The 6,002-nt window shown below is 46.6% G+C and overlaps 1 long non-coding RNA gene across 2 annotated transcripts; it reads left to right on the forward strand.

Annotated features, from left to right (window-relative positions):
- The first annotated feature begins 2,019 nt into the window (after window positions 1–2,019).
- LOC311432265 lies at window positions 2,020–5,799 on the forward strand. 2 transcript variants are annotated; one of them, XR_014689926.1, is made up of 3 exons: window positions 2,020–2,694; window positions 2,889–2,934; window positions 3,033–5,799. It is a non-coding gene; the product is annotated as an uncharacterized lncRNA (long non-coding RNA). The 2 variants fall into 2 exon arrangements; XR_014689925.1 differs by having other exon boundaries at window positions 2,889–5,799.
- The last annotated feature ends 203 nt before the right edge of the window (window positions 5,800–6,002 follow it).

The raw sequence follows: 6,002 nt of genomic DNA on the forward strand, positions 1-6,002 counted from the left end.
CTGAGGATTTTGGAATGGGAAGCCTGTCCCACTGAGGTTTTTCCTTTTAAATTCTGACATTTGTTACTAAGAAAGAAAGAAAGAAAAGAAGAGAAAGAAAAGAAACAGAGAAACAGAGAGTCTGTATTTATGTGGAGCTGTAACTCTCAAACAGAAAAGGTTTAGTGGACTTTTCAGACAGAATGACTCTGAACATCCTTTCAGCATGTTGTTTTATATATGCTAGCATGCTCTGGCCTCTGCTGCAATAGACAACCCCAATGTTGTAATAAGAGCCCTCAAGACTCTACGGTATAAAAAAAAAATGTCACAGTATTTGAACAAGAGGTGGTCTCAGGATCACATTCTCCTGGGATCACTGAATGTGCTACTGCAAGGGAAAAATCACTCTTGCAACTGCTGTTAAATGTCTTTCCTGTTGTTCATTTAGAAATTTCAAAAATTGCCCAGGTTATAATAAAATAGATTTCATCATGAGTTAAGAATCATGACCTAATTTATTGGATTATATGGATTATATGAATTTATATGGATCAGGAGAAAGTCTCTGATTTGCAAAATCCCTGTTGGAGGAGTGCACAGATCCCCCCAGCAGCTGGTGGTGGGGAGTTCCTGGTAGCTCCCAGTGCAGTCCCAGCTCCATCCAGCAGAAGTCAACCTGACAGCCGTGCACTGGCCGCTCCCTTGCACAGCTCACCGTGAAATCACCGAATTGCCTGAGGCAGGAAGAAGGGCATCAACCCTCTGTCAATACTGGTCTGTGCAGGGCTGAAACTTAAGGCAGGGTAGAAAAGGGAGGATCCAAGACACCACATGTACAGCGGGGCCTTCTCAGAGGCGGTGGAAGCCAGAGACTGAAGATGGAGAATGGGGAAAGAAGCCATTAGATTCACAAGAAAGTCTCGATGCTCCTGATTCTACATTACAGTAGCCAGAGCATGAGGGTGAGTCAGGATCCACTTTGCTCAACATAAAATGAGTGAACAGAGAAGAGAGTGTTTGGGCAAGCTGAAGTGGGACAAGTCCAGAAAATGAAGAGCAGACCCAGCACAAAGCGAGTCGAGTTTCTTCATAGTGTTGTTGGCTCAAGCCAGTAAGGAGTTCAGACAGATGGGAGCTTTATTTTCTTACTTTTCTTTCAGGAGGAACTCTAGATGAGCAAATCAGCATCTGACCAGTGCTTCCACTCCTGGTGTTGATGGGTTTTGTTGATTTTTTTGGGTGCTGGATCTTTTTTGTCTTTTTTTTTTTTTTTCCTTCTCTCGCATTTGTGCCCAAACAAGCTAACCACTAAAACAAACTCCAGCACAGCATGTTCGGAAGTGGTTTGAATATGCTGAAGATCAAAGGGAGGTGCTGCCTAGTGTTTGATGTACACTTGTTTTTAATTCAAGGTTAAAGAAACAGTGAAAGCAAGGATGTACAGAATAGCCCCTATTGAGAACGCATCTGGGAGGTGAGGGGAGAGACATTCCTCCCTAGAACCCCATAAAACTATGCACATATGCTTCTCCCTATTGTTAATCCCTTTTGCTGATGCGATGTGGAGGAGATTTTATACAGTGGTGCAAAATGGAAATCTCTTGCAGGAGGAAAGAGTGCTGCAATCCCAGAGGGACTCTTATGTTCAAAACAAAATACAACAATGGAGTTAATTAGCATTGCATGGTTCACAAAATCCCCTCGAGGGGATCTTTCTCTGTTCTAAATCATCACTTGTATGTGAGATGGAAAAGCTCCCACTGAGCAGGCCCCTTCCACAAACTTTTAATAGATATTACCACGGTTTTTCATCATTTGCCATTGGCTTTGAGAAAGGTAACAGCTGAGCCAGGGCTATTCAGCTGCATTAACCAGCTGCATGTTAATACAGAAATGCTCTCCTGCTCCTCCCTTCTGCCTGCAAACCTCCCCCTCCCCGCCAACGAATTAACCCTTTCCTGCCACGCTTTTCTCTGCCACTCTGACAAAGATACAGAGGCAGAGGGTTGAGCAAAGGTAGAAAATCAAACAAGGGAGGACCTCGCTGTGATTAGCTGAACTTGTCTACAGGTGAAGGCACTCAGATGCTGCGGATACACCCACCTGAAAGCACAGCCCCAGCTCCAAAGGTCTCACTGCAGAGCAGCACAGGGCAGAGAGCAGAAGGCCAAAAGGAAGGACCTTTCCCCAGCAGCCCCACAGAAATCAAACCTGTATCTCCTGATGTCCTCACCTGCTGTTCCTCTTGGAGCCTGCTAGCGCAAGACCCTCAGCAGGCCCAGCTGAAACACCCTGTGCCCACATGGTGCAGTTTCCCCTGGGCATTTCCACTGGAGACAATCTGTGCTCTGTTCACCACTAGCAGGCACACTGCAAGGACTAACATTTCTCTGCTTGTTCAGTCGGCCTCCAGTCACCCTCCCACTCTGCTCTGTGCCATGCCAAAAACAATCAGTACCTGCACATCCTCCCCCCATTTGCAATCATGCAGGCCAGATGGCCAAGTCTGCCTTTCAGGGCAGGCGGGCAGTCAAGAACAGCTTGCTCGCAGCTACAAACTACTGGGATCACCACAGATATGACTGCATTGCAGCGCTGACCTGAGCCTCATGCACCACCCTGCTGCTGATCCTGCTTCTCCTTGCCTCCTGGTGAGAACCAGGAAGCCCTGAGGAAATATTGCAGTATGGCATTCATTGCAAAAAGCCACAGGTGAGGAATTGTTGGAGGAGGAACAAGTCAGGGCAACTGGTAGGTCTCAGTCAAGAGCTTGGAGCTGAAGTGCTTTGTAAAGGAAGAAGACAGACTCTGGCAGGGTTTGTGCTACCTGCCAAATTCTGGTGGGCAAGAGAGGGTTTTGTCATGGGTCTCGCTCATTAAAGTGTGCTTTATGATGATTCTCTCAGGTTATCAAAACTGCTGACAGGGCATCTGGGAAGGAACACCTTGATGGTAAGCAGAGCTAACTGTAGGTTTCCAGTAAGTCGGTGGGAAGCTAGGAGGTAAGCCCGTTTTTTCCATTTCAGCAATGGATGTGCTTTCCGTCTTAGCTGAGCACATTGAGCAAATCCCCGCACCAGGGAGCTGCTGTGGTGGCTGGGCCCCAAGAGCTGCTCAACTTGTAAGCAAGGACTCCGTTCTCACACAAGAGAGAAAGACACATGGAGAAGGCAGGCTGCTCACAGGCACACAGACAGACAGGGCAAGGGACCTCAGGTATCCATCCTTCTTTATATTTCATCAGTGTTTAAATAGTGATGAGACCGATGTGAAAGAGCCTGTGACGGGTGGTGATGGGTTCCAAACACGAGCCATCTGCTGGCACAAACCACCTTCCTCCAGCTGCGGCTGAGCTCTGGGCCACCCGCTGCCCCCTCGGCTCCCCCTCCTTCCTGGTTCTCACCTGGCATGCCACAGCGGCGCACCGCTGCCTTCCCCTTTCACACGCTGACAGCGAGCAACCAGCCCAGGGTGAGAGGAAATGGTTAAGCACATCACTGCTTGGAGAGTCCTCCCAAGCCTCCCACAGCCCTGCCACTCCTGCTCTCTGCCTGCTTTTTGCCATTTTCTTCCTTTTTGCCCAGCATGTTAATCCCCCGCTTCTCCCCCTGCTCTCAGATGCACAGTTCAGTCAGTGGTATCCTTACTGCCCGTGGCAGATGGGGTTGGAAAGTCCCCTCAGCCCTTGAATGCTGGCTGCTATTTGTTAGTGTCCTACTTTGGTCAACAGACTGCTCTGAGCTTACAACCTTGCAGAACTTGCAGTGCTGATGACATAATATTTCATGGCTTTGCAGGCGCGCTCAGAGCTCTGTGTAGCATGTCCCTGAGCATTTTATCACAGCACGTGAGGAGATGTTTCACAGTATTCTATCTAGGCACTTCTCCTGGCCCAGAGCCTAGGCATGTGAACAGTAAACTCTTTTTAGGACTCATGTGAATGTGCACTGAGACAGCGAGGCAAAAAGCAGAGGATATAATTAACCACTGAATTTCTTGCAATCATTGCAAAATGCCAGCAGACTCTGTTCTTCTCTACAGAGAATATAAAGTGGAATTTAAGCACAAACAGGACTCTGTTCTTGCTCTAGCAGCCTTACTCTCAGATGTTAGGGGCAGAGGCGGTTTCCTCGATCTCTCTGCGTGCCCTTTCTTTCTTACATCTTCTTTGGGAATTTGTTGTTGAGTAGCTGCTGATGCACAGCCTGCCCTGGTACAGACCTGCAGAGCCATTTGAAGATGTGATCTGTGCTGCTGAAACTCAGCCTAGTTTCTAGAAGCAATTTGTGGAAGTGGCTCAAATCTTAGGGACCTGACTGCTCAGAGGACTTTCTGCTGTAGGGCAGAGTATATCTGCAATGCGCTGCAGCTATTCTACAGTAACTCTGCATGCAGCGCCTTTGTTCCATTATTATAATGCATTTTGCACTTCACTAAAATCCAAACCCAGATTGTCTGCATGGGGGGTCCTTTTCACAACTGCTCTTCCTGTTGACTGAGTTTTCTTGGAAGGAAATTTTGGAAATCCACAGTGTGGGCAAGCCTGAAGTGACCACCTCCACTTCTGATTTTGCTGCATTGTAGAATCAGCATGAAATGAATAGCAAAAAGAAATCCGAGTGTAATGACCTTCAGTAAGAGCTGCAAGGAAGCTGCACAGGTCTCGTGAAATGCACCAAGACGCTGAAAGGTTCAGATAGGTGTCTAAGCACCTTGAGTGGTGTCCAGAGGAAAGCTAAAGCCCTATTGTTTGAAGTTCCTAAAACTGTCAACACAATGGGAAAGTCCCTGTAGAAAAAAGGCCTGCATTGACAAGTCCTCCAGTGGTCTTTCCCATCTTTCATTTCTGTGATTTATGTGCTCATAAATTCCTCTGTACTGACCTGGAAAGCTTGCCTGTGGCTGGGATCCAAGAGCACCCTGGTGGAGTTTTGTTCAGCCATCCTTTTTGGCTTCCCATTGCCTGTTCTCTGCCTGAATTTTGATCCAGGAGCAGATATGAGCCAGAGGCATCGTGTCCTCTTCAGACAGGAAGGCAACATTTTCCTGCGGGACATCTACCAAGATCAGTTCTGCCTGGTGAAGGCGGGGAGATGCAATGCCCTGTCACTACCTGCTGCTGTCCCTGCACCCTGGGTCAGCTCCTCGGCCTCAATTCCGCTTTCTGGTATTTAGAGGTGACTGCACTGGGGTGAGCAGAACTAGCCTGGGGCAGGACTGTTCTGGATTCAGAACAGGTCACCTCCCAGTACAGGCTGATCTGGAATATTCACTGCATATTATTTTTCAGTATGAAGTTTTCTTTCTAAATAGCAAAGAAGGGAATTGCTTGTTAACGCCACTCTTTTTCATATGAGCGTGCCCAAAGCTTTTCTTCGCCATGTGTACAGCAGTGTATTTGCATATCAGAAGATTTCACATAGCTTCTCAAGTTACCGTACATGCCTAAATGCTTCCAATTGCCACAGTAACATTTTGGAGAAAAAAAAAAAAAAAGCTTTTACAAATGCTTCGCCAGACAAATCACATTTTAGCAGAAGCAGAACAATTCTTCTCTCTTAGAAAGATGTTTTCAACGAGGCTAGAATCAGTACAGTGCTTAGTTACAATACCGGAGTGTCAGATGTTTATTGAGTCAGCAAAGGAGATATAAAAAGAACTGGCAGGGCTCTGCAAATCACTTTGATTTTTAGTAGTGACTCTACTACGGTAAACAGTAAATAATGTAAATAGCAAAGGTGTTCTCATTCACAGAGAAATGAAATGGGAAGTCAAAATCCTTTTTTTTCCCCTGTGATAAGAAGTCTTTTGAAACCCTCTGATGCCATTTCTTATTCCATCAGTATTGCATTAACTTGATATGTTGCTGTTAAACAGCCACACTTAAATACATCACATGGATTAATGCTGGCATTTTATCAGGTACAGTTTGTTTCCGTAAGACGTCTCTAGGCATATAGAAAGTGCTTGAAACGAGGGAGGAAGTTTCTCCTTTGCGCTGAGTTGGGGGGCTGCATGTA

The sequence above is a fragment of the Aythya ferina genome (genome assembly GCF_964211825.1).
Source record: "Aythya ferina genome assembly, chromosome: 2".
Lineage (NCBI taxonomy): Eukaryota > Metazoa > Chordata > Aves > Anseriformes > Anatidae > Aythya > Aythya ferina.